The sequence below is a fragment of the Panthera onca genome, chromosome B4 (assembly GCF_046562875.1).
Source record: "Panthera onca isolate mPanOnc1 chromosome B4, mPanOnc1 haplotype 2, whole genome shotgun sequence".
In the NCBI taxonomy this organism is placed as follows: Eukaryota; Metazoa; Chordata; class Mammalia; order Carnivora; family Felidae; genus Panthera; species Panthera onca.
Genome location: NC_138345.1, coordinates 93,093,581 through 93,121,353, shown reverse-complemented (window position 1 = coordinate 93,121,353; position 27,773 = coordinate 93,093,581). Strand labels below are relative to the sequence as shown.

The 27,773-nt window shown below is 38.3% G+C and overlaps 1 protein-coding gene across 1 annotated transcript in view; it reads right to left on the bottom strand.

The window, feature by feature from the left end:
- The window catches only part of RAP1B (RAP1B, member of RAS oncogene family), a 45,724-nt gene extending 26,301 nt beyond the window's left edge, over nucleotides 1–19,423 (bottom strand). The window contains exon 1 of the mRNA XM_078449702.2: nucleotides 19,251–19,423. The gene's annotated coding sequence lies outside the window, so the exon portion shown is untranslated. The remainder of the gene's footprint in view (nucleotides 1–19,250) is intronic.
- Between the last annotated feature and the right edge of the window lie 8,350 nt (nucleotides 19,424–27,773).

Below are 27,773 nucleotides of genomic sequence, written 5' to 3'. Positions count from 1 at the left end.
ATGGCGGGGTAAAAACTGACAATGGTATAGACATGGTAGTAGGATTTATTACTAAAGAGATTAGGAAGAAGATGCTCAATGTATTCAAAAGGCTTCAGGCATAGAAGAGAACATTGATTTGTTTAGCAAGACTGTAAATGTACCATGTATAATGTTCCACTCAATATTCCTGGCTTATTAATTGAAATATATAATTCATTTAGATGACTACAAATCTCAATTTTAAGGTTTATAGTTTTAGTTAAGTCTTCATCAAATGATCTTTGATTTGATGAAGGCTTTTATCAATTTATGAATAGAAAAAATTAATACTGTACAAAACCAAAAGCCTTCCTAGGCTTAATGAGTATCTTGGGGCAAAATATTCAGTAACAAACTTGTGTTGTACAATAAACCATAACATATAAAAATCATTTGCCCACAAAGTGTCAAATAGTGTCTTTACACTTGCTTCTTTTCCTCCTTATCTGAAGCCTTTTGTGACCAGGGCAGTAAATATCTTGCATCCTATTTTCTCATTTCTTTAGGATTAAACAAGTAAGTACTGCTATGGTGACACCACTGCCAGTGTTTACTTCACATTCTTTTATTAACATCTAGTCTAAAGGAAAATTTATCTATTAAAAATCAGCCAAAACTACTATAAGCAAAGTACAGATTCCTTCCTTCTTTTGTGAAAAGAACACCATTCTTTCTCAACTTCAACCTAAAATTTTCCATTTTCTTGTCTTCTCAAGTTTTTTCATCGCTCAAATCTGATCTTTACATTTCTATATAGGAATATAATGTTGGGATACGTTTGCTCTAAAGGCACAAGTAATTTTTCTACAACAATGTGGTCCAAGATACAAGCTGGCAAGTCTCACAGACTGGCAAAAAGAACCATAAAAAGCTAAAACAACATCAGAGGATTCTATTCACATTCTTAAAACAAGAAAAAAAGAGGATAACAACCAAGCAAACTATTCCAGAAGAGCCTATTTTAGCCAACAGATTAGTCAAATTAAAGATGCTATTATTATTTTACATATAGCCCCAAGAGGTACAGTTAAAAAATTTAATCATTACAAAATGGGGGGGGGGGGGGAAGGAAGGGAGGAAAAGGGGGAGAAACCAGGTCATTAATGTCCTTTTGGTATAAAGTATCAATATTTTGAATGGCTCTTTCCCAATAATACCACCAAGGCACGGTGCATGTCCCAGAATAGTTAAGCTACTATGGCTTAACTGCTGATAAAACTTGCAAAGATTTTTGGTAATTTTAAGTTATATACCTGCTATTAGAGAGATTTCAGCCATGGACTTCTCTGACTTATATACATGAGGACATACAAAAGCCAATTCCAGCAAAGGAATGACTAGGCACAGACTATCCTAGACATTTCTTTAGAAACAGTCTCTGCAGTGCAAATCTGTGAGCAAAACTCAAACCACTGTAAAGGGAACTAAGAGAAAAATTTCAGGTCACCTCAGACTTTGCTTTATTTAATACAGTGCACTGAAATAAAGCATTAATCATCTGACAGATTATGCAATTTTAAATTAAAAAGTTGAGCAGCACCACGTTCTCATAAAGTCACCAATGATATGTCATACACAAATATATTCCTAAATAGATCAATTAAGCCAGTGCACTTTTGTATCTTCATTTGAACATTTAAAAATGTACAATACTCAGAAACTTAAAAAATAAAAGCTGAAGTGCCCCCCAACACCTCCTCCCGCCAAGCCAATCACCTAGTTACCAGGCATTTACTACACTTCTTAGAAACTGTGCCAACAGTGATATGCAAAGGAGATGGCTACAGCATAAAGTGGAATCAGGGTTACCAAAAGTCCTGGTTTTAGCACTGTAAGTCTTGTGTCCCAGGAAATCCTTAGTTCTGAGCAAATCAAGGTAGTTGTTCATCTTAGTAGGAATACATCTTCATATGAATTTGCTTTCTGTTATGTTTCACAATCTTAAAGATACGAGAAGCTTCTGGGTGGCTCAGTCAGTGGAGTGTCTGACTCATGATTTCGGATCAGGTTATGATCCCAGGGTTGTGGGGTCAGGCTCCACCTTGAGCATGGTGCCTGCTTAGGATTCTCTCTCTCTCTCTTTTTTCCCTCCCACTCCTCTCCCCTGCTTGCACATGTGTGCACTCTCTCTTAAAAAAAAAAAAAAAAAAAAAGAAAGAAAGAAAACAAAAGAAACTGCAAAGGCTTAGAAAACATCTTGCACAAACTTGGGGTACGACATAGCTTATCTTTTTCTGCAACAGAATCATACTCTTCTCTGAAATAAAATATGGAAATTAAAAACCAAATTGTGTGTGACACTATGCGTAAGAGCCAAGTTGAGTGTTTATATGGTAACAGACAATATTCGTATAGCATTTACAATTTACTGTATATCTTGACACGAGTTTTCTCATTTGGATACAAGTCTAGGGACGTTTCTCATAAAGAAACACTGTCCCTTGCTTAATTAGGAGTACCTTTCATCTAATTAGTATTTGAATATGCCTTAAGTGAAAGTCACAATGAAGGTTACAAAGATGAACAAAACATACTTGGTCTCAGGAAGCTTACAATTTTGTAGGAAAAATGACATAAAAATATGAAAAATATCAAAAGAAACAAAAAATATTGTGAAAATCTGAAGACAGGTCAGGGAGAGATTTATGAAGAAGGAGGCAAATGACCAAACGGCACAGCACTTCAATAGGAAAGAACATACTAGAGAAAAGAAAAGTGAAAGCAAAGGCACAGAAGGCAACAAAATGTAGGAATATGAGTAGACTCCATAGGAAGCACAGTCTGAATGGATCTCAGGGTATAAATGGGAAAATAAAAACAGCAAGAAGGTCTACATACAGTTAACATAATATAGATCTCTGAGTTTGGTCAAGAACCTTGTCTCATTTTAAAGAAAAAAAAATTTTAATGTTTATTTATTTTTGAGAGAGAGAGGCAGAAACATAGGGAGACACAGAATATGAAGCAGGCTCTAGGCTCTGAGCTGTCAACATGGAGCCTGATGCAGGGCCATGAGATCATACCCTAAGCCAAAGTGGGATGATTAACCGACTGAGCCACCCAGGTAGCCCTAGAAACCTTGTCTCATTTTTATAAGCAACAGTCCTAGACATTTTGAAGAGAAACATACCAATATTGAAAAAACTAGAGGTACTTTTTAAATGAATAAAAATAGTTCTAACAGAAGGCTGGACAATACATCTAGAAATATTAAGCATTTTATTAAGATGATTTAAATATGGTCTACTTTTAAAATGCACCGGTTTGCAACAAAAACCTATAATGAGTTGATGAAAACTAAAATTAAGAGATCAGAAATAATGTACTGCGTGGAGGAAAGAAACTGCAAGAGACTGACAAAAAGTTAAGACAATCAGTAATTTCAGCTTCATTCTACAAGACTGTAGGAATACTATGTACCTACTATGTGCACACAGTGCAGATACCAGATATACACATCAAGGCTATTTTTTACAACAGGATGTTAACTTTGATGCCATAGCATGTGACATCCAAAGCATACTGAGATTACTTTTAGTTAATACCGCTACCACACAACATGGCACCACTTAGGGTATTTGCGTTAAGATCTCACTTATATTGACAAATGAGGCAGATTCCTAGGGCAGGCCATACTTTTCCTCAAAAAGCTGCTTTGGATCCATCCAAGTACATAATACTCAGTTATGACTTAAATATCTCATGGCCAGGGATCTAAGTGTGAAGTTAATTGCTGCATAACCAGCACTTAACAGTTGGAATACAGAATGCAATTATTTGTTGAATGAATCAAAACCAGTTTCTTGCCCTAGGGTCTGGCAAACTCCAGACCTCAGGTCAAATCCCATTTACTGTCTGTTTTTTTATAATTAAAGTTTTGTTGGAACACTGCCACGCAATTGCATATTGTCTACGGTTGCTCATACTACAATGGTAGAGTTGAATGGTTGTGACAGAGACTGTATGGTCCACAAAGGCTAAAAATTTATGATTTGGCACTTTACAGAAAAAGTTTGCTGATACCTGCTCTATAAGCTAGAACCTCGAAGTAAGGATAGATCTTGTCCACTAATTCACTGGTGGCCAACGGGTTTTAGCTCAAACAACAACTCAAAATATCCTGGAGTGCAGTGTTGAGAAGGATTCTGAGACCAACTCCGGTCTCAAAGGGAAAGATTACAGTTCTTAATTATCAATGACTACTGTGGTTTAGGAGGAGAAATAGGGTTGTAACTCTAAAAACACTGAAAACTTCTGTTGCAGAAAACTTTATTTTAAATAACTAGCACTGCTGTTTGATAGTTTACAAAGATGTATTAATTAGCCACAAAATAATATGCACACTCTCTCCCCCCAAAAAACGTGAAAGGAATCACTGAGAATGGTTTGCCTGAATGCTGAAGACTGTCTACCAAAAACAATGACTTTGGATTCTGGCATAGTTGCTGATGCTCATTTTTACAACATTCATTCATTCATCATTCATTCATTCAATATTCATTCATTATTCACTTGGTCAACAGATTCAGTTGTTTAGAACCATTCCTAAGGATGATTAAACAGTGTTACCAGGGGAACCTATGGCAAGAAAATAAGCCCCCAACATACCCCAAAACTCAATCAAGCTTTAAAGATAAAACTGAAAAGGGCATGTTGGGTAAAGTACATTTTTACATTTGAAGCTAAATTAAATCTGCCCCCTTTGATTCTGGAAGTAGTTAATAGAGCAAACAGTTTAACATTAAAGGATTCATGCCACTGGAGCTCTGCAAAGTTTCCCTTTAGATTATTTTAGAAAATTCCTTTGTTGGGGCGCTAAGTGGCTCAGTTAAGCATCCAACTTTGGCTCAGGTCATGATCTCACTCACGGCTTGTGAGTTCGAGCCCCACATCAGGCTCTGTGTGGACAGCTCACAGCCTGGATCCTGCGTCTTCCTCTCTCTCTCTCTGCCCTACCCCTGCGTGTGTGCGCGCACGCTCTGTCAAAAATAAATATTAAAAAAGAAAATAAAATTCCTTTGTTTGCTGGACCTACCACAAGTACTTGCACCCTAGCTATAAAGGAGGCTGGGAAAACTAGTCTCCAGCATTTTTATTTTCTACAAAGCAGGTTGTTAAACAGGACTTATTTAGATCTGTGTCTTTTCGGGGCGCCTGGGTGGCTCAGTCGGTTAAGCGTCCGACTTCGGCTCAGGTCACGATCTCGTGGTATGTGAGTTCGAGCCCCGCGTCAGGCTCTGTGCTGACTGCTTGGAGCCTGGAGCCTGTTTCAGATTCTGTGTCTCCCTCTCTCTCTGACCCTCCCCTGTTCGTGCTCTGTCTCTCTCTGTCTCAAAAATAAATAAACGTTAAAAAAAAAAAATTTAGATCTGTGTCTTTTCAGACACTGGTCTCTCTAAAGGTAAATGTGAACACACACATCTGTGTATCTATAAAAGACATTTTAAGGCAGATATTACATTTCTGTTAGATGTACTCTGGCCCATATAGGCCACACCCCAGAACGACAGGAAGTAAGGAGCCATGCATGGGATATGGGAAGAGGTAACAAAACCACTGCGGGGAATGGTGACAAGGAGGGTCTCAAGATCAGATCAAATTTAAATCTGAAGACCCAGAAGCCTACAAGAGCTAAGTGGTATTACAGCAGTGGTTATCATATTGATGACCTCTCATCATAGTAGGGATTTTAAGTGTTTGTGTGTGAGTGCGCATAAGTCTTTAAAAGCACTTCTGAAAGACTCTGATAAAACCTCCTTGTTCTTCCTAAAGTCCCTAAGACCTACATTCCTAGCAAAGAAAGGTCAGTTCACCACAGACTGTCTTACTCATCTTTTTGCCTTCAAATAACTGTCCGCCAATTTAGTAAAGAAAAAGAGGGTCTCTCTGTTCCTCAGGTCTCCAGAAATCAGATTCTTCAGTAATTTAAATAACTTGCTCTCAATGTCTTAACTTTCACAAGTCACAGAAAAAGAGAAAACAACCACTGCAAAGAGATGACCATTATTGGAGGTAAGAAAGCTAATGATGTATTTTTCTGTTCCTAGGTGAAGTCACATCTTCTCCAAGTTTGCTGATTTGTCATTTCAGAATTTAATACTAACACCAAAGATGCTTAATAAAGTCTTCTGAACAGGTTGCAGAATCAGATAACTACAACCACAGAGACATCCCTATTTGTTAGATACAATATCTGCTTTCATATATTTCAAGCAAATGCTACACTAAGTACAGTTTATGAGCTGTTAGGGTAGAGGTAAAAGAAATCAGAAGTGAGGTGCTTTAGTACTAGCAGGTAAATTAGAATTTAAGTTAAGGGTAGATTCCAGAACAAACCAAACCTGTCTTCATAAATGGAAGAACACCACGACTATTTCTTTTAATATAAACACTCAAATTTTACAAAACACCACCATCTATAAGGATGGGGGAACATTTTTTTTAAAACGTAATTTTACAATCTGTTTCAACATAAGGCTGAATTCAGAAACAGAATTAGTGTCTTCCATGAAAGAAGGAATAAATGACTGCAAAAAATATTTTATTTCATTGTACTGTTAACCTCCTAACTAGGATTAAATGACAAAGCTTAATGTGACTGCCCTCAAATGCATTTGAAACCATAAGAGGAATGCCATGATTTAGACTGTGGGTTCATAATTTGCATGACTAAGTTACATTCTAAATGAAATTTCAAGCCCAGGACATTCCTAATGGAAAATTCCCTAGTAAACCTGCCAAAAGTTCAGAGGAGAAAAATTAACCAACTAACAAAAAAAAACAGTGGAAGCAGAGGTACTTCCCATAGTTTTCTCTTGTAATTTTAGTATCTCAATCTAAGTAAGCAGCAGTTTATGCTAGCTGCTTAATGCCAACACTGGTTTATGCAACTAATTGTTTTATGAAGTTATTTTTAACTAATTTAAGTTCTTCCTTTTACACTTTGCCATGGCCAGTTTGTTCAAAGATGCTCTCAGTTATTGAGTAAAATAAAGTCCATTTAGAAAAATAAAATGCATGCCACACTTTGGAAGCCACAAATAATGCTTGTATTTGGCTTTCTCATACATTACTCACTTACTTGCATAATTAGTAGGTCAGTAAGTACTTTTTTTTTTTTTTTTTTTAAAGTAGCTTCAGAACTTGCCTGTCTTGGCAATTCTAAGAAATAGAAGTCAGTATCCAAAAAATAGCATATACATGTTTGCATTCTTGGACATTCGTATATACCAAATGAATGGAGAAAAGCAATGAGAACCAAAGTTTGGGTGTTAATTAGGTTGTTAGAATAAGGAGTGCACATGGGGAAACCACAAAAAGTATGCAGGGACTTTCTGTAATCAATTCTGAGTTCCAAAGAAGCATCTTCAGATATTTCCTTCCTTCCTTGTCAAAAACAAGTGATTCCATCAAGGATTTCTATTTTTTATATATTTATGTATTTTGAGAGAAAGAGCATGTGTGTAAGAGAGCATGCATGCATGGGCAAGGTGGGGGAGAGGAGAGAGAGAATCCCAAGCAAGCTCCACACTGCCAGTGCAGAGCCCAACTCAGGACTCAATCCCAAGAACTGTGAGATCATGACCTGAGTTGAAATCAAGGGCTGGATGCTTAACCGACTGATCCACCCAGGCACCACCCACCCTGCTCCGGATCAAGGATTTTTAGAGATCAAGTCAGCCCTATATAGTATTCCTATTCCAACCTCCTATTGTACTCTTCACAATTAAATGTATCATGTAATTTTTAGAAACCTTATGAACTGGGAGACAAACTACATGATATCTTAAAAGACTTTAAAAATCTACTAAGAGGGGCGCCTGGGTGGCGCAGTCGGTTAAGTGTCCGACTTCAGCCAGGTCACGATCTCGCGGTCCGTGAGTTCAAGCCCCGCGTCAGGCTCTGGGCTGATGGCTCGGAGCCTGGAGCCTGTTTCCGATTCTGTGTCTCCCTCTCTCTCTGCCCCTCCCCCATTCATGCTCTGTCTCTCTCTGTCCCAAAAATAAATAAAAAACGTTGAAAAAAAAATTAAAAAAAAAAAAAAAATCTACTAAGAAATTGTGGCTAATATATGAGCTGTCAATCATTAAACATTTTTTAAAAAACCACTTATTATGTTCCAGGCACCAATATACACAAATGAATCTTCACTATTTCCAAACATTTAACTGGATTCTAAGGAATTAGGTGGTTTTCCCATTCCTTAAGAGACTCATCACCCTAAACAGGGCATTCCAGCCTGAATCTGTGTTGAAAAGAATTGCTTGGCAGAGACTGTTTCTAAGCTAATGTTTTCAGACCCTGATGTCCTCCCCAAAGACACAAAGTAATAAAGAGTAAAGTCTTTCTAACAATTTTAGATCCATTTTTCATAGAAGATATAATTTTTTTACAGAGCAAAACCTCACCTAAGTACTACCATGAGGCTATTTAAAGTTTTTATTCATCCTATTCAGTGTGACTATTCATGTTTCACTTTAGAAATATTAAGAGTTTGAATACTCTTACTAATATTCAAAACAAATCTTTCCACAAAATTCTGAATTCCAAAACACCTGGGACCAAGAATTCTAAGTGAGGGATTCTGGGCCTATAATTCATTTCATAAACATCTATGATAGCAAAACACTTCTTTGAAAAACTTTGCATTTTCTAATTTCCGTATTGTTGCCTACCCTGATTCACTGATGGTCTAAACCTTACGTTCTCTCTTGATATCATGTATAGATCATACCCACCTCATTTTTTAGGTCTTTTTGGACTAGTAGAGCCTAAGATTTTTCACTATTCCTCCGACTCTATAACCATTCATCTCTATCACTCATTTGGGTATCAATTATTATTATTTTGAACTGCTATTTAAATTTCAGATTAACTTTTCATGTCTTTGCTAAAACCTTTTGTGCATAATTACGTGATTTAATTCTAACATATAGTAACTGAGAACAATTAGCTCTCAATAACATTCAGTCAGATGAATGAGTCCTCAAGAGACAGATGCCCTAAATAATGAAGAATTATAGTTGGAAACAGATATAACACTTAAAAAAATTAGTGTAAATGGTCTATGATGGGAACTGATAAACTACGGAATACTTTATGTATTTTTCTCATTAAAACAAAAAATTGTTGAGCACTATGTGCCAGTTACTGGGCTAACCATTTGAGATTGTGGTGGCAAAGTGACATGGTATTCCTGGCCTCCTGAAACAGTTTAGAGGGCAAGAGAGAATAAGTGGATAAATGTTAATTACTGATTATGATAAGAGCCATGACGACAATAAACGGGATACTCCTTTATATAAGGTGATCAAGAGAAACTTCCCTGTAAATGTACAGCTGAGTTAAGATATAATGTTGACACTGAGTCAGAACTACAGAGAGCGGGAGAAAGATCACACTAGAGAGTAGCTGTAACCCCCAAATCTCAAAAGATGGTAAAGGGCTTGTTGGGTCAAGATCAGAAAGAAGTTCAGTACGGATAGAGCTTTGTTAACAATGGAGAAGAGATAAAGTTGTGAAATAAGCAAGAACTGGATCTGGTTTCTATTTTAAGACACTGGGGGGGGGGGGGGGGGAATTGGGACTGGAGGATACTACATGATCTGATTTACATTTTTTTTTTTTTTTTTAAATTCTAGGTGTAGACTGAGCTAGATGAAGACAAGAACTGAAACAAGTTAGGAAGCTCCTGTAGGAGTCAAACAAGAGAGGACTGGCTTAAACAAGAGTTAATACCACAGAAACACAGGATTTTAGCGCTCAAAAAGACCTAAACAGCCATTTAATCAAACTTGCTTTATGGAAAGATAAGTCCTAAGAGAGAAGTTAACTTGTTCAAGGTTTTACAGCCAGTGCCAGAGAGAAGCCTGAGACGCTTAGGTCAAAATTATAATCACTAAGCCACGCTACTTAACAGGCTGGAATCAAAGGTCTAGCAACTACTGAAAACTAGCACATCATTCCTCAAATTTACCCCTCAAGCTTCAAGTCATCAGCTAAAGCTTATGCGAAAAGTAAGTGTCAATTTGAGCACCTGAAGGTTCAGAGGAAAGTACATAAAGGGTCGGTCTGTTGAGGAATAAAAGTACTCTCAGCTCACACTGCTTAGTGACGGAACTTTTACTTTAAACCCCACACTCTCAGATAGTTAATATTAATTTATCTTCTACCTAGGACCCTTTCTTTGGTAGACAAGATGGATTAATCACTAAAACATCACAAATGCTTTTCAAAGTGTTTATCATTCCTGTTCAATCAGAGCTCTAAAGTGAATGCAGTTAACAGTAGTCTTGATCATTAGAGAACGTCTTAATCATCTTCCTTACTCTTTTCTGCACTATTTCCTGCCCTTCTACCTCTTCACTGCCTATTATCACCATCATCACTCTCATGTCAACAGAAAAATGTTATGAATGCTCTTCTGTTCTTAAAAGCTTGCACATCCTGTCTTCTCTTTGTTGAAGATGATGAAGGTGACAGGACTTTTGAAAGAAAAAAATGTATAAGAAAATCTAAAATAGAGGAAATTTCATACAAATTTTTTTTTCAGCTAGCAACTAAAACTGCATAAGCAATAGCCAGTGCTATTAACTGTGATTAATTTGGGTGTCCTGAACCTAAAATATAATCTCAGTATGTTCCTTAGTTCAGAACAGCTGACCAGGTAATTGTTTAATATAAAGAGAACTAAAGCTTCCTATTAAATTCCCTCCCCCTCACTGTGGAATTAGCTTTTGTAGGCAGGGGTTCTATAATGCTTACTCCTCAAAGCTACCCCAAAGTTAGCATTTTTACACTTACTCCTCTACACCACTCCACGCCTCTGCCTCTTCCTCTTCTGTCAACGCTGTTCTTTCAAACAGTGGAACTCAGACTCACTACTCTTCACAGAACACATCCATTTTATTATCTCTAGGGAAATAACTGGCACTAAATTTCTAAGAAATTAAGTACAGTATAAGCTACAACTTACCCACCTTTCATAATCTGAAACTTATTACTTGAACTGAATGCAGATTAGCCTAAAACTCCTTTAAAATTTGGAACTGGGGTGCCTGGGTGACTCAGTCGGTTAAGCGTGTCTGACTCTTAGTTTTTGCTCAGGTCATAATCTCCCCGTTTGTGAGTTCGAGCCCCACATCATGCTCTGTGCTGACAGTGCAGAGCTGCTTGGGACTCTCTCCCTCTCTCTCAAACATAAATAAACTTTACAGTAAATAAAAAAAATAAAAGATTTGGAGCTGTTCTATGACATGAAGTTTATAAAAATCCTTAACAAGGATTGCTACAACTGTTCCTAAACAAGCACGAAAGAAGAACTTTCAGAAGAACTTACATTTGTTTTAAAGGTATCTACTAAAGGGGCTCTTGGGTGGTTCAGTCGGTTGAGCATCGGAATCCTGATTTTGGCTCAGGTCATGATCCCAAGGCCGTGGGATCTGCATTTGGGTCTATGCTAAGTGGGGAGCCTGATAAAGACTCTCTCTCCCCCTCTTACCTTCCCCACCTTGTGCATGCTAAAATTTAAAAAATACATACATTTTAAAATGTATCCACTAAAGGCAGACAACACAGCAAATTCTCAGGTCAAAGAGACATTATTAAACTTGAAATGAGAAGAAAATTGATAGCTTTACTACAGGAAAGCTACTAAATATTCTAAAATCATGAAAGTCAACTATTAAAAAAACTACCTTAAGGTTATGTCAGAATTTGGGCACACGTACAATCTATGTAGAGATGAATTACCAGGTGTACAAAACAAATATTAAAACCAAGAAGTAGGCTTAAAAAATAATAATCAGCTAATCTGTTACTATGATCAAAAGTTGAATGGAATGCTCAAGAAGCCTATTAAAAAAGTCAACCTAAAATGACTACATATTAATAAGAGATTTCAAGATGAAGCACATGAAAACATTGCTTCACATTTATCTATGGTTCCTATTCTTACATTCCCCTCCAACATAAATCAAAGATGGTAAACACTGAGAACAAAGCATGGAAAAAGGAGTGTACAAAAAGGTGAGTAATAACCACACAGATGGAAACATTTAGCAGCCTTAAATGTCGATATTCTCTTTTGATACTACACCAAAACTTGACAACTGGTTGCAATATACTGGAACGGAAACCTTACCAAAAAACTTTAGATCTGCCGAAATATTAAAATCCATTGGTTTAATGGAAGGATTTCTTACCCACGCATGATTTTGTAACATCATGCATTGGTCACTTAGAAAACGCTTGTACAGAGTTATGTGGATCTTCAAATGTTGACACATTATATATTCTTTTTAAAAAACTATCTTCTTTAACATCACTAATATCATCAGAAAAATTTTTCTAAATATTGGGAAGCTGTCAAGAGCACAGTGGCTGATATAAATTTTCCAAAATTCTAATTTTCACTTGAAAACTGGAACTTTATCATTGACCATAAATACTGTTGATCCTTTCCTTAAAGCAACAGGCTCATTTTGTTTATTATGGAGAAAATGTCTCCCCAGTACCCAAGTCTGAATAACTGTAGTTTTTCAGGGATTCTTTAAAGTAAAAATGGTATTCATGAAAAAAGTGGCTGGTTCAGCTTGCAACTCAAATTACGCAAATGCTTTTCCTATAGACAACTGTTATATCTTCAATATGCCAGCAAAAATAGTGTTTCAAGCAATCTTTTCATTCTGTCATAGTATATTGAAATAATATGTACAAGAGCCAAGATTTGATTAAAAAACAAAAAAACAATTTTTTTTTGTTTTTTTACTTCTTCAAGTGCATTTAGGTGAGTGAAGTTTTTTGTTTCTGGTTTTTGTTTTTTTGTGCATGGCAGTGAAGAATACAATGACTATGAATACAGTGTGGTGCTCTGACTTGACCGGTTCTAAGGTGCCCTAAATTTTACCCACCACTGCTTTCGTACCATTGGTACACATGTCAACGCAGTAAAAAAGGTAAAGAACATCTCAGTATTATTGTAAAATCAGTTTTGAATGTGCAGACTCCTGAAAATGTTCACGCAACCCCAAGGATTCTTTGGAGCATACTTTGAAAACCACTGAGCTAGACAATTTGTTATGCTGTTCACAATCACAATGATTTTGTCTTAGTCCTTACCCATACATTAATAACAGTCTTAAAAATCAACTTCAGCTGGAAGAAGCAATGCTACAGAGGAATAAAAGTTTTACAGAACAAGAACGAATACTACATTAGTATAGTCTCTATAATAATTTACGGATAACACTCCACTTAATCCTCAACAACCCAAGGGATGCCTGGGTGGCTCAGTGGGTTAAGCATCTGACTCAAGTCATGATCTCACAGTTGTGAGATCAAGCCGTGTGTTGGGCTCCAAGCCCTCTCCCCCTGCCCCTCATCGGTGTGTGCACTCTCTTAAAAAAAAAAAAAAAAAAATCCTCAACAACTCTAATATATGTTATTTTTCCCACTGAGGAACCACGAGTAGGAAAACTTCAGAAAGGGAAGTACAAATTTTGCCTAAAACTTCACTGTACTGGTGGAATTATAAGTCATATTGTCTTCTTTGTATTCTTCTGCATTCTAAAACACTTTAACAAGAAAATTAAAAAGACAAACATTTAAAAATGCAGCCAATCTTACCAATACAAACCCAGTGCAATTTCAAGTTGAAGAATTTCAAGAGCAGAAGAAAATATACACATATTTATATACTTCATCCCTATCCTTATTATTTGTACAGTATAGAATTCAAGATTACCAAAGGATTCCTCAGTTTTGTTATCAAGTAACTTAAACATAACTTATAAATCTTAGAAGTAGCAGCTATAACTTTGTTAGCATAAAATAGTAATATTCTCACTGCAACCTTAAAACACAAGGTAACAGTTGGATGGAATATGCATACCATTTTGACACCAAAAACCTATTAATTAAACAGTTTATATTTACAGTTTTTATTTTATCGATATCCTCAGTTCCATTAACTTTCAGAAAGTCTCCCAATTTTTTTTAGAATAAAGTGACTTGGAAAAATATATTCCAAGTATAAACTTTAGAAGTATAAATTTTAGAAGACACAGATAATTAGAACTTTATTTTATATAACATTTTCCATTTCCTTTCCAGAAGCCTTTGCCAAAAACTGCTATTACACAGACAAAACAGATTTTCTTTCATCTTTTTTCTCTTCCCACAAAGCAGAGGAAAGCAACAGGTAATCTACCAGTGAGGCCATCAGTTCTGTGTATGTTTTCAAGAAAAAGTTATTTAATGAAATGCTAAGTTTTGAATAAGAAAAAATGTCTATTTTGTTAAAAGTACATATTTACTGATAAATTTTCAGAGCAAGTACTGAAAAATTCAGCAAGATCTATAATGTAGTGAAGGTGCTGATTCCAAGTCAATAATTTAAAGCAATCAAAATTATTTATAACTGTTTTAAATAGATGTTCTCTTCCTTTAATATCTTTATTGAGTCTATCTGTACAACAGTTAAAAACATTCAATTCCTCACCACTGGAAAAAATTACCTAGCAAATTATCTCCTAAGATCAGAATCCAGTTTAAATTTAAAAGGTCTCACTGGTTACATACATTAAATATATAAGGTATATAAAGGAGCTTATCTACAAAATTATAAAATAGCATAACTACAAGAGTAAGCTTTAGAAGCCAGCTCAATGTAAAAATCCAGAATCAGAACATTAATTACTCTCTGTGGTTAGAAAGACTAAGATTCTTAATTTAAAAGTAAACATATTTCTAGTACTCAAGTACCTCAAATACAAATAATTTTAATCATAGTTATATTCCAGATACTGTTCTGCATAATAAAAACCAGATGGAAATTCTGCAGTTCATGTTGCAAGTATTTTTTCTTTTGGTAATTTAAATATTATTTAAAACCTGGTACATTTCCCTAAATGTTCATTTCTTTCTTTTATAAATTTAAGGTTCCTTAGAAACAGTTTAAAAATTCTTGATCCTGTGTTAATGCAGAACAAAAATTCTTTTTAAATTGCTACTGAAATAATAATCACTTGCTATATACCCTTAATTTGACTAACATCAGGAATAAACATATCAAAGCTAGCAAGTATGGAATACTGGTATTTCTTTTTGTTTGGGGCACATTTTAAAAAGTTATTTTAATTCTTTAAAGGCAGCACAAAAATGGTTCTTCTTTAAATGTCTTTAAAACAGAAATTCCATGGGGTACCTGGATGGCTCAGTCCATTAAGTGTCCAACTGTCAATTTCAGCTCAGGTCATGATTTTATGGTTTGTAACATCAAGCCCCGCATCGCTCCATGCTGAGCATGGAGCCTGCTGGGAATTCTTGGTCTGTCCCCCGCCACCCCCCCATGGTCCAGGTGCATGCTCTCTCCTCCCACCCCCACCCCCAAAAAGAGAAATTCTATGGAAAAGGGATTGGTCTTAAAATCCAGTGTTCAACTAGGCTCAAAGTATAGCAAGCCAGTCTTTATTGCAAATGGATAAATTCATTCTATTTTTTGTAGCTACTGCTTCCAATGTATTCATGAGATTTCCAAAGAATTAATAAACTAAAGACTTAAGTTCTCAAATGGTAATTAGTACCTTTTGATACTACTGCAAAATATCTAAGAACACTGAAAAATATTTGGCTTCAGCCCAAGTGTTTCAGCACATGGTACTCCTGTTTATTGAAAAATTTGTTCAATGTTATAATGAATCATTGCATCAGCCAAAATATCTGTTCCTTAACTTTTTCTAAAAGAAATTTAACTTAAAAAGGCTAATAGTAGGGGCACCTGGGTGGCGCAGTCGGTTAAGCGTCCGACTTCAGCCAGGTCACGATCTCGCGGTCTGTGAGTTCGAGCCCCGCATCAGGCTCTGGGCTGATGGCTCGGAGCCTGGAGCCTGTTTCCGATTCTGTGTCTCCCTCTCTCTCTGCCCCTCCCCTGTTCATGCTCTGTCTCTCTCTGTCCCAAAAATAAATAAAAAACGTTGAAAAAAAAAATTAAAAAAAAAAAAAGGCTAATAGTAAAAACTTCAGCCTAATCTCTTAGACCATGGAGTCCTCAAAAATGGTACGAGGGGAAAAATAATCAAGGCACATATTTAATCACAACTTTATGTGGTCTTACAAAGTTTAAGATAAATCTTTATCAAGTTTTCTCTAGACTGAACATGTGACATCACTGTCATAACAAAAAAAGAGCACTTTTGAATATTTAGTTCACAAAGACTAAACTATTCCTGGTGTGTCAAATTTAGACAGCACAGATCAATACCCACTGTCTTTATATATACACATATACACGGGAACATGTTATTGTAAGTCTAGGGAACATGTTATTGTAAGTCTAGGAAAATGACACATGTGTATCAATAAGATCTTGGTATTATTCAGTAATAAAATTACCTATTTAAAATCACACATTTGGGAAAAAACTAAATATCCGTGTAAAACAGTGAAATTTTCTTTGTATCCAGATCTAGTTCACACATTAATTTTACTCCCCTAACAAATATTTATCAAATACCTACAACAAAAGTCAAAACTGAACGAGCAACCTCTCATCCCAATCTCAGACTTTCTACTTAAAACAACATGTATAATTAGTTACCATGTTATCAATCTCTGCATAGGCCTTCTACCAGTCTTGAATTACACTGAAGATACACTTAATATGATATTTATGTACATGATCAAAGTTTTAGGATTAATTCTTCATTACAACTCAATAGATGCCCCTTAGCATGGAGGCTTACTTTCCTTTCATATAGCAAAGAGAAATGTTGGAATTTTATAGTTAAGGATTATCTTGAGGATAAAATGAAAATCAGTTTGTAAAATTAAAAGGATCCCAAAGCCAATGTGTTAATGTTTATTTTTGAAGGAAGACAAAGTGCTCTCCAAACAGTCTCTCTTAAATGTTTACTACAATTAATTTTTCTACCTAAATGCTAAACCCTTATGTGCAAAGGCCAGGTTCTCAGAACTAAGATTATAATGGTGAATGAAATGGATCAGTTCCTCCCCTCATTATGCTTACATTTAACAAACTGGTATTGTCTATGTGCAATGTACCACGTACATGTGCAATGTACGTGCTTTGGGGCATACAAAGAAGACATCCTGTCCTTGGACTTTACAATTTAGAGTAAAAGATAACAAAAATCATACGAATAATGACAACAGAACAGTAGCAGAATGTTGGAAGTGATAGGTGTCATAGCAAGAGAGGACTTTCCTGGAATGGAGCAGGGGGTATTACGGAGAGAATGCAAAAGACAGAGCAGTTATTTTCATGCCCCCATCACATTTTTTAAATTCAGCCAGTGTATTATTGGGCTCTTCAGTTGTATTGATACCTCGAACATTAAAACAAAACTGGCTACAGGTGTTTTAAAGATCTGCTTTGGGGCTTCCTCAGATAAGACAACATCACAATTTATTGTGAATGCCAAACAAGAAAATCCAAGTGAAAACACTTGGTGCAGTGCAGAGTTTAAAAGCAAAGATGGGCTCAAGTAAGACACTCATTCAGGGTTCTGTGTCCTTAAAGTTATTTAACCTCCGTGACTGTCAATTTCCTCTCCTAAAATCTGGAAATGAAACCACCCAAGTGGTTCTTCCACACTATTTGACTAAGGTACCAATCGTTTTGTGTATGATTACTATCCTGTAAAAATGTAATTCACTATAAAAATACTTTATTTCTTCTTCCAGTTTCTCTACTACATACTGTCCTAAAAGTCCGCAAGGCCACTAACTAATCTTATCTTTTCTAGGCCTCAGTTTCCTCCTCCATAAAATGAGAGGGTGGGACTGGATGACCTAAATAGTCCCTTCCGGCTCTTAAAAAGTCCCATGACTCCGTTATGACTCAAATACTATTCAAGAGTCAGCTTTCAGGAGTGATAGGACTTTGAAGTTAAATGAACATCTCCCTTCTTTTAGTTACTTCTTGCTAAGATAAGGTTTTGTTGAGCAAGTCTAAACAGCTTTCTAATTACAAAAAAGTCAAAAATTTACAAGTTAGAAGCTTTAAGTTGTAAGTACTCGATATATATTAGATGCTACCAGCAAAACAAAAATCCAATTAGACTGAATTAATTTTAAAATCACGATGTTCATTTAGTGTCAACTTCTACCCCGTTAAAAATGTAATTTCCCGTTACTGTAATACAGAACTGCTTATGTTCCTTCCGAACAAGAGTTGCAGGGCAAAAATGCTTTGCTAAACTAATAAATGTGTGGGGCGGGGGGGGGGGGGGGTGGCGGCGAAGGGGAAGCAAATCTTGTACTTAAACTCGCAAGGATGATCTTTTCTCCAAAAGCCATCAGTTTTCAGTAGAAAAATCCAAATGGCCCAGTTAACTGGGGACAGTTTTAAATAAAATTCATGGTGCTGACAGTTTTAAGATTAGACACATCGAGATGGCGAAAAAGAGAAGACGACAAACTTCCTGGATTTTGTCTCCCTCTGTAAGAGAAAAGAGATTTCCTCTTGCTGACGAAAGGAAAGGCCCCTTTAACAGTTTTTCCCTACGCGGTGGCTGCTGCCAGACTAGGTGGGGCTCCCTCCGCTGCCTTCCTCCTGCCACTTCCCGCAACAAATGGAGCAAACCAGTCCCGTTTCAGGCAAACTTTTTCCCTGTCAGGCTGGAGCCTGCAGGGCGCCGGGGAGTGGTTTCCCCGAACGCTCCCCGTCCTGGCTCGGGGCTGGGGGAAGCTAGGTCTTCTCAAAGGACAACTTTCTGGTTTCCGTTCTAACTTCCACCCACACCCAGGAGGGCACAGGGGTGGCCAGCGAAGGGGCTCCGGCGCGGGGTACTAGTGTTCCGGGGAGCCCGGCAGGGGACGGCGGGCAGCGGGAGAGGCTGCGGCGGCCGCGGGCAGGAGGGAGCGAGCGGGTGGTGGGGGGGGGGGGGGGTCCTCGGGCTCTCACTTCCTCCGCCATATTTCAGACATTTGACCCCTTCCGCAAAGCGCGCTGTTCCTCGGCGGCGGCGGCTCGTCCCCGCCGGCCCGGGAGGCAGCGCGTTCGCCGGCCGGCCGCCGGGCCCTCGCACCACCTGCCGCGCGCCGTGAAGCCGCCGCCGCGGCCGCCAGGGTCCCTGACCGCCGCGCGCGCCCCGCCCGGCCCGCGCCGCACCCCACCCGCTCCCCTCAGCCGGCGCCCGGCCCCCGCCCCGCGCGGCCGCCGCCACCGCTGCCGCTCCCCTCAGCGGCCACGCACACACTCTGCGAACCTCTCACGCTGTCACCGGGTCCCCGCAGCCCGCGTCGCCCCGTGCCTTGCGCTCCCTCCGGGTCGCTGCTCCGGCGCCACGGCGGTCCTGCCGCTGCCGCCGCCGCCGCCGCTCGGGCTGGTTTACACGCCTGACTCTGGGCGAGGTTTGGCGGTGTCGCCTTGACGTCAGGCGTTCAGCCTCGCTCTCGCTTCCGTCCGCGGGCGGGGCGCGCGGGTGCGCGGCCGAGGAAGGGGCGGGGCCGCGGGGCGGAGCGAGGGGAGCCGAGGGGGCGGGGCCTTGCGCGCCGCCGCAGCGCAGGCCGGACCCACGCGGCGCCCTTCGCGGCAGCGTCTTCTCCGCGGTGTTTCTCTCCCTGCTCTCGTCCCCCTTTCAGCTTCGCCTGGGCCACCTGGTTCGGGACCCATAGGCGTGTCGGCTTCCCTGACTTCAGCGGGTTACATGGTGCGAAGGGCTTAGAAACCCTCCGAAACTTAAAAGATGCCTTTATTGCGAACTGTAATTCAGTCACCAACGCCACCTAACAGTTGGTGCTCGCGTATTCCTTTGTGCTGGGGAAAGTGGCTGGGAAGTAACTGAGCGTGCAGTTTCCACACCTAGAGCTCCCGTGAAGGAAACCAGGCCAGGGCACGGTCTTTTTCATTCTTCAAAGGGTTTTTCTCTTGACAAGTATTTCAAACACTGGTGTCTTAACTCGGGTGAACTCTTTGTCCAAATTACCCTGCCAAACTCATTTAACAAACCTATGATCCCAAACAACTTTGTACTTAAATCAACTATTTATATGAATAAAATAAATTGGATATTTAAATGAATGACTCGGGCACTTTAACGGGTTACTCATAGGTAGATTTATGGTGAGGCTACTGGGCGACAGAAAGCATTCTCTGTTCCAAAAATGCCTTGTTCCAAAAAGGGCGGGAACTTGACAAGGGAACTTACATTATTAGAGAAAAGACTAAAATATAAATACCCGTCTTACAAAATATCAGCTCTTTTATGAAATGAAGTTTTGATGGAAGAAGAGATTCAAAGAGAGTAAGTGCAGGAAAAAGTCAGACTTGGGAGGTAATTGAAAACTAACGTTTGCTTAGTTCAGTTTAACTATTCTTTTTTTAAATGAATTTATTTATTTTGAGAGAGAGAGTGCGAGCAGGGGAGGGGCAGAGAGGAGAGAGAGAATCCCAAGTAGGCTCCTCGCTGTTGGCACAGAGCCCGTTTGGGGGTTCCGATCTCACAAACTGTGAGATCGTGACCTGAGCCAAAATCAGGAGTCAGATGCTTAACCCAATGAGCCACCCAGGTACCCCCACTTGATTCTTAAAATAAGTTTTTATGAACTTTGATAAATTTGGAAGAGTAATGAGAAGTATGATTAATTTCACTCCTGTAAAGAATACTAGTAACTGAAAACTAACCGAGTTAAAGAATATTCAAGAATGAATTATAATTTTCCTGTTTTCTGTATGTAAGTGCTTTCTAGGTATCTCTCAATTTAGATGAATTGAATGTTACATATTTCTGCAATTTCCATTTCCTTAGAAAACCCCTATTTAATGGAAATTTCAAAGGCAAATTTCAGAGCAGTCTTTAGGAATTGTTATAAAATCTAAATGAATGAATTTTAAATAAATTTGACTTGACTTTGCATGAAACTTTGATCAAGTCTGAAAGCCTGAAACTCTTAAGTTCATGGAAGCAGATGTTACTTGAGTATACCAGTGTTTTTTCTTCTTTCTCTCAACTTTCCTTGACTTTCCGGCATTTGATTTATTATTTTTTTTTTTTTTTCAAAGCTCGTTTTAGAAGTTTGGAGTTAGGATTATTTAGACTTTGAGGGAATACTTTATTTTAATTAAAAATACATTTGTTTCTCTTTTAATAGACTAGAAATCATTACACTTGTATCATACTATTATCTTTAGGCAGAGAATGCGAGAATCTGCATGTCTCAGCACCAAACTCTTCTTGAAATCTTCACCAGGATATTCCACCGGCAACTTCAACTGGTCATGCATGCCAACTGAACTCACCATCTTTTGTCATCAAACTAGTTTCTTCTCTTCTTTTGTTAATCGTATCACCATCTTTTAAATTAAACAGTTTCCCAGCCTGATCCTCCTTTCTCTGCCTTTTCTCAAATCATCAGTCAGTTGGCACATCTATAAGTAATTCTTTTCTACTGAGACCACACTTGTTTAGGTTGGCACTACGTCTCAACTCCTTGACTTTAGCCACACCTTCCTACCTTGCCTGGTGGCCTCCTGTCTATGCCTCCTGTGATTTATTCTACACGTCGTTGCCAGATGAATTATCTTAACGCATATTGAGCAAGTCAGTCTCTTCCTCAAAAAGCCTTCAGTTACCCTGTTGCCCTACCAAAATAAAATCCTTGTATAATATCTTATTTTCCTTCTTACTGAACACTGCCTTACAGTCAGAGTGGACTTTTCGCCTAGCCCAAATATAGTGCTGTCCCACTGCTCTGGTGTGGTATAGGTGATCTCCTTTGCCTGAAGCGTTCCTTCCCACTCCTGCCTGCTATTCAAGGTCCATTTACTTTCTCTAGGAAAGACTGTCTTTCTAATCTAATATGGTCTGATATTTTCAATCGAACGTGGTTTATTCTCTTTTGAATCCCTGTAACACCCTATGGCTCTTTTTTTTTTTTTTTGGTCACTTGTTTTCTACCTTCCTCCAGAACAGGAGTTTGCAAACTTTTTCTGTAAAGAGCCGGATGGTAAATATTTAGGGCTTTTGCCAGATGGTCCCTGTTGCAGCTACTCAACTCTAACTTTGTTGTGCAAAAACAGCCATAGGATAAGTAACAAATGAGTGTGGCTGTGTTCTAATAAAACTTTCTTTATGGACACTAAAATTTTAATTTCATATAATTTGCACATGTCACAAATCCCCGCCCCCCTTCTTCTCCCCCTCCTCCTCCTCCTGCTTCTCCTTCTTCCATTTAAAAATGTGAAAACCATTCTTAGCCCCTGGTTGTACAAAACCAGGCAGTGGGGCTGTTTGCCCTACTGTGCTCAGGGCCAGCTTCATGGATGTGTATTGGGGTCCTGTGCTTAGAAAGGCTCAATGATCAGTTTAATGCTCTGATGTTACCATCTTGAAATTTTAAATAATTTTTGAGCAGGAGGCCTGCATTTTTTTTTGTTTATTTATTTTGAGAGAGAGAGAGAGAGAGAGAGCCAGCCTGAACTGGAGAAGAGCAGAGAGAGAAAAGGAGACAGAGGGTCAGAGTTGTCAGCACAGAGTCTGCCTCAGGTCTCTCTATCTCTGTCTCACGAACTGTGAGATCATAACCTGAGCCAAAATGAAGAGTTGGATGCTTAACTGACTGAGCCACCTAGGCAGCCCAAGAGGCCCGCATTTTCACTTTGTGTTGGGTTCCCCCAACTATTAGAAGAGAAGATCCATACGATCAGGATGTGTATTTCTTGCATTTGGTATGGTGCTTTTCACATCATAGGCATTCAAAATGTATTTGTTGAGAGATCTCTCGGGGTTGTATTTGTATTGAGCAATATTGAAGGATGAGGTAACACCCCCCACAAAAGCAGAATTGCTTCTACTCACTATAAAAGCAGCACATCTCCCAAGCTCAGGGTTTCCCTCCTGTATTACTATCCCTCTGCATGTGTAGGCATCTAGGCAAGTCTATTTTCATTGTCCCCACAGGACTTGAGGGATATGTAGATCCAGTGCAAGCATGATGCTCTGGCTACTGCTTTTGCTGTGAGCAATAAAGTCCTTTGTCTCTGAAAAAAAAATGTATTTGTTGAATTTTCTATTCCTAAGGCACTATGGAGTAGTGGAGAACACAAGAAACCTCAGCTTCAGCGCTTGTTAGTTGCACGGTCTTGGGCAAATTCCTCAACCATGGAGAGCCTTGGTTTTCTCATATATAACATGGGGATAATAAACTCTGCCTTACAGAACTGTTGTAAGATGGAATGTAGGACATGGTCATGTCTTAGCCCCTGGGACTAGATGAAGCTCAGAGTTAATCTTTTCCTTTTTAATGGAAGTTAATTCATAGTGTGCTTATCCATAATTCATGCTGCATTTAACTTGATATAGTATTTCTGATTTTTCATGTTGTTTCCTTAAAAGTTATACTTCAGGGGCACCCTGGGTGGCTCATTCGGTTAAGCATCTGACTCTTAGTTTTGGCTCATGATTTCATGGTTGTGAGTCTGAACCCCGTGTCAGTTGTGAGTTTGAGCCCTGTGTCGGGGCCTGCTTAGGATTCTCTCTCTCTCTCTCTCTCTGCCCCTCCCCTGCTCATTCTCTCTGTCTCTCTCTCAAAATAAATAAACTTTTAAAAAAAAGTTATAAAAAAACAAAAAAAAACACACAAAAAAGTTATACTTCAAATAACATCTATACTTCAGTAGTTCTATTTCAAAAGCCCACATAAATAGAGGTCTTATTGCAAATCTAAAATTAGATTTAAAAAAAAACCTCAAATTTACAACTTTCATGATTTTCATGAATTAACAGTTCATGATTATTAGCATTAGCAAGAGTCATGCTGTTTAACTTCCAGTTAAGTATGGTAACAGTAGCATTGGAAGTCATTAGCCTTAAATATTATCATGTTATTTCATTCACAAATGAACAATACTGAAATTTGATTCTTTCAAGGCACTTTCTTACTATTTTTGTCCTCTTTTGTGTGTATTCATGTATGTGTGCGTATTTATATAGATACATATATATAATATGTATGTGTATAGTGTATATGTAATATGTACATATATGTATAATATATATACACCACTGTATATAGTGTATAGTATATTAAAATAGTTATATTCCTTTGTAATATCCTGCATAGCTGGAGGTGCAGACTGAGAAGGATAAGAAGACTACTTGCTGATGCAAAAGACAAAAAACCTTGGCTTAACTCCTCAGGTTCATTCTGTTCTCTTGGTCAAAGATCGTGTTTCAAACTCCATGCAGTTATTTTCTAAATTTTGCTTTTTATCACACAAGAGACAAAGTAAGAGCATATTAGACCATTGTTACTCAGAACTCATACTCCCCTAGGGTGGTTTGTTTGCTTCTAAGATTTCTGTTTTGGGGAAACCAACTATTCCCATATAAGAAAAATGAGGCAGCTTGGCATGTTTTCTACTCTGTGTAATAACTGCTTATTTGTCTCAAGATATATTTCAAATTCTGTCTGTATTCTATTTTGGCAGTTGGAGGCCTAACCACCAAACCTGCCTATGCCACATTAAAGAAAGCTAACAGTTCTATAATTTTGTCATTGCGAATGTCTATGATGTAAGGAACAGACAGTGCTTAAAATTTCTCCCTTTCTTAAGCTGTGGCTGAGAAAAACCATACAAATGAAAATGACATTCCCCAAGCCATTGTGCAAATGAGTGTTAAAGGAGAAAATCACTGGAAGAACCAACTTTATGAAATACCCGCTGTCATGAAACTTTCAAAAGAAATTTAAAGTAAGAAAATCTTTTAACATCACATATAAGTACTTTCGGAATCCGGGCTGTCTCCAAATAAAACGGCTAATATAATCATGCCATAGGTGCTCAGAAGTTAGGCATTCTCTCAGACTTTATCGTTGCGATAGCATTTGGCATCTAGCCCAAGTTACCCCTGAATCCTGTGTATGAACCACATACCTCCATATTAATGGCCAAATTCCAAGAGGTAGGGTTTAATGACCCATTACACAGATGAGAAGGCTAAAGCTTAGAAGACTAAGTGACCAAGGCCATATAGAAATATGTGGGCAGAATTGAAATGTATTATCTTTGTCTGCCTTCTTTTGGCACCATGCTGTACTACCATTCTTCAACTAATGCTGTTTTTTCATCCAGAAAATCTCTCTTGTCTCTTTTGTACTTATTTAAAGCTTAGTCATTGTTTAGGATCCAGTGGTTTCTTGCTTCTCTGAATTTCTCTAATAATTATTGTTTTTACCACTCATTTGGTACTTATCAGACATTACTTTATTTAAATAGCTTTTGTTTTCTCTCTAACCTGAGATTCTTGGGAACCAAGACGGCATCTTACAACTTTTCTACCTACCATATTGCCTGGCATCACATAGTAGAAATAAAATGTAGTTTAGGGGATCTTTCTAATCTTTGTTAGACCCTCCAAGCTGATCATAATGTATTTGTGACCTCTGGCAGTTATTTGACCTTTCCATGTTCCCTTTTAGTAATCTTCAAAATGCATGTGACAATGCCTGTAACGTAGGGCTTTGAAATTTTTAAAAATAAGAGAGCAGATACAAAAACGAAAGTAATACAGAGCAGCGATTAGTGGATTGGTTCTGGAATCAGAAATCAGATTGCAAGTATTCAAACACAGGCTCCATTCATCCTAGAGAATTTACTTCTGGCAACTCAGTTTCCTCATTGGTAAAATGAGTACAATAATAGAACCTACATTACAGCATTATTGTGAGGATTAAAAGAGTTAACAATGCAAATAGTGCCCACCACAAAGTAAACACTCTATAAATGTTAGCTGTCGTCATCTGGAAGATTACCAATAAATGTTGGTTCCTCCTACAACTTCTGGCACAATAAAACTGTGCAAACATAGTAAGAATTCAACAAGTGTTATAGTTAAACCTTCCTTTTGCTTTGCTTATGACAGTCCTCAATTAAGGATTGGCTGTGTTCTCAAGTTTCTTTATGTCAGTAGCTTATAACTTGAAAATATGTATGCAGTGGAAACAATGATGTAAAGTTTACAGCATGAGTATCTGAAAATATGACTTGATTATTAAGGAAGCCTAAAAAAGCCTATTTTAATCCATAGATACTAAAAACACAGTTCTAAAAATACAGGCATACCTCGGAGATACGGCCAGTTCCGTTCCATACCCCCACAATAAAGTGAATATTGCAATAAAGCAAACGAATTTTGAATTTTTTTGGTTTCCCAGTGCATATAAAATTATGTTTACACATATTCTACAGTCTATGACTCGTGCTATTAATAGCGTGTCTAAGAAACAATGTACATAACTTGATTTAAAAATGCTTTATTGCTAAAAAATGTTAACCATCATCTGAGTGTTCAGCAAGTATAATCACTGATTTCACGTCATCATAACGAATATAATCATAATGAAAAAGTTAGAAATATTGTGAGAATTACCAAAATGTGATACGTTCACACCAAGTGAATAAATGCTGTTGGAAAAATGGTGCCAAAAGTCTTGCTCGATGCAGGGTTGCCACAAAGCTTGTTTGTAAAAACAGTATCTGTGAAGCACAATAAAACAAGGTATACCTGGACTCTTTCAACTACTACTAATCAGTATTTATTTATTTACTTATTTATTCATTTTTTTGCACATTTATTTATTTTTATTTTTATTTTTTAAATATAATTTATTGTCAAGTTAACTACCATATAGTGTATACAGTGTGCTTTTGGTTTTGGGGGTAGATTCCCATGATTCATCACTTCCATGCACTACCCAGTGTTCATCCCGGTAAGTGCCCTCCTCAATGCCCATCACCCATAATCAGCATTTCTAACACTGTTTGCTTAGTTCTCACAGCACCTTTTCCTTGTGGTTTTCCTCTTTTCTCTCTGGCTGTTTTTTCTCACTCTCTTTGGGCTATCTCTTCTTCCTTCTGACCTTTTAAGGGTTGGAGCCCCCCAGAGCTGGATCCTGGGCCCCTTTCCTGTTGTCTACTTTCTTCTGGGAAGTTCTAGTCTTTCCCATGGCTTTCTATGCCAGCTAAATGTCAGAAGCTCACAGGGGTGCCTGGGTGGCTCAGTAGGTTAAGGGTCTGATTCTTGATTTCCGCTCAGGTCCAAATCTCACGGGTTTGGTTCAAGCTGCAACTCCCTTCCTGCCGCCCCCCCCCCCCCGCCCCCCCGCCCCGCCTCCACTGGCAACACAGAGCCTGCTTGGTTCAAGCCCCCCACTGGCAGCACAGAGCCTGCTTGGGGATTGTCTCTCTTTCTCTCTGCCTGTCCCCCCCCCCAAAAAAAAAAATAAATAAACTTTAAATAAATTCCAGAAACTCATAGATCTATGTCTGCAGCTCAGACTTCTCTGCCGAGCTCTGGATGCATAAAGCCAATTGCCTTCTGGAAAGATTTCCTTTGTTGACCTTCCCCCTAACTGCTTTTCCTCCAGGAATCCTCATCTTAATAGAAGGTGGCAGCTTCCTAAAACAGAAATCTAGCACTTTCCTCTATCTTACTCTGCATAGCAAATTCCTTACCAAGTCCTATTGATTCCACTTCCAAAGTCACTAAAATATGCCCACTCTTCTCTATTTCCCTCAGCAGCTTGGCTTGTGTACTTTCACTTCTGTCCCTCCCCCCATCCATTCTCTGAACAGTGATCTTAAAAATAAAACAGTTTGGGGGCACCTGAGTGGCTCGATTGTTTGAACATCTGGCTCTTGATTTTGGCTCAAGTCATGATCTTGTCCATATTTAAATTTTCCATTGTGATGGGTGATGTATACACGGTTACGTGTTATGTTTATACCT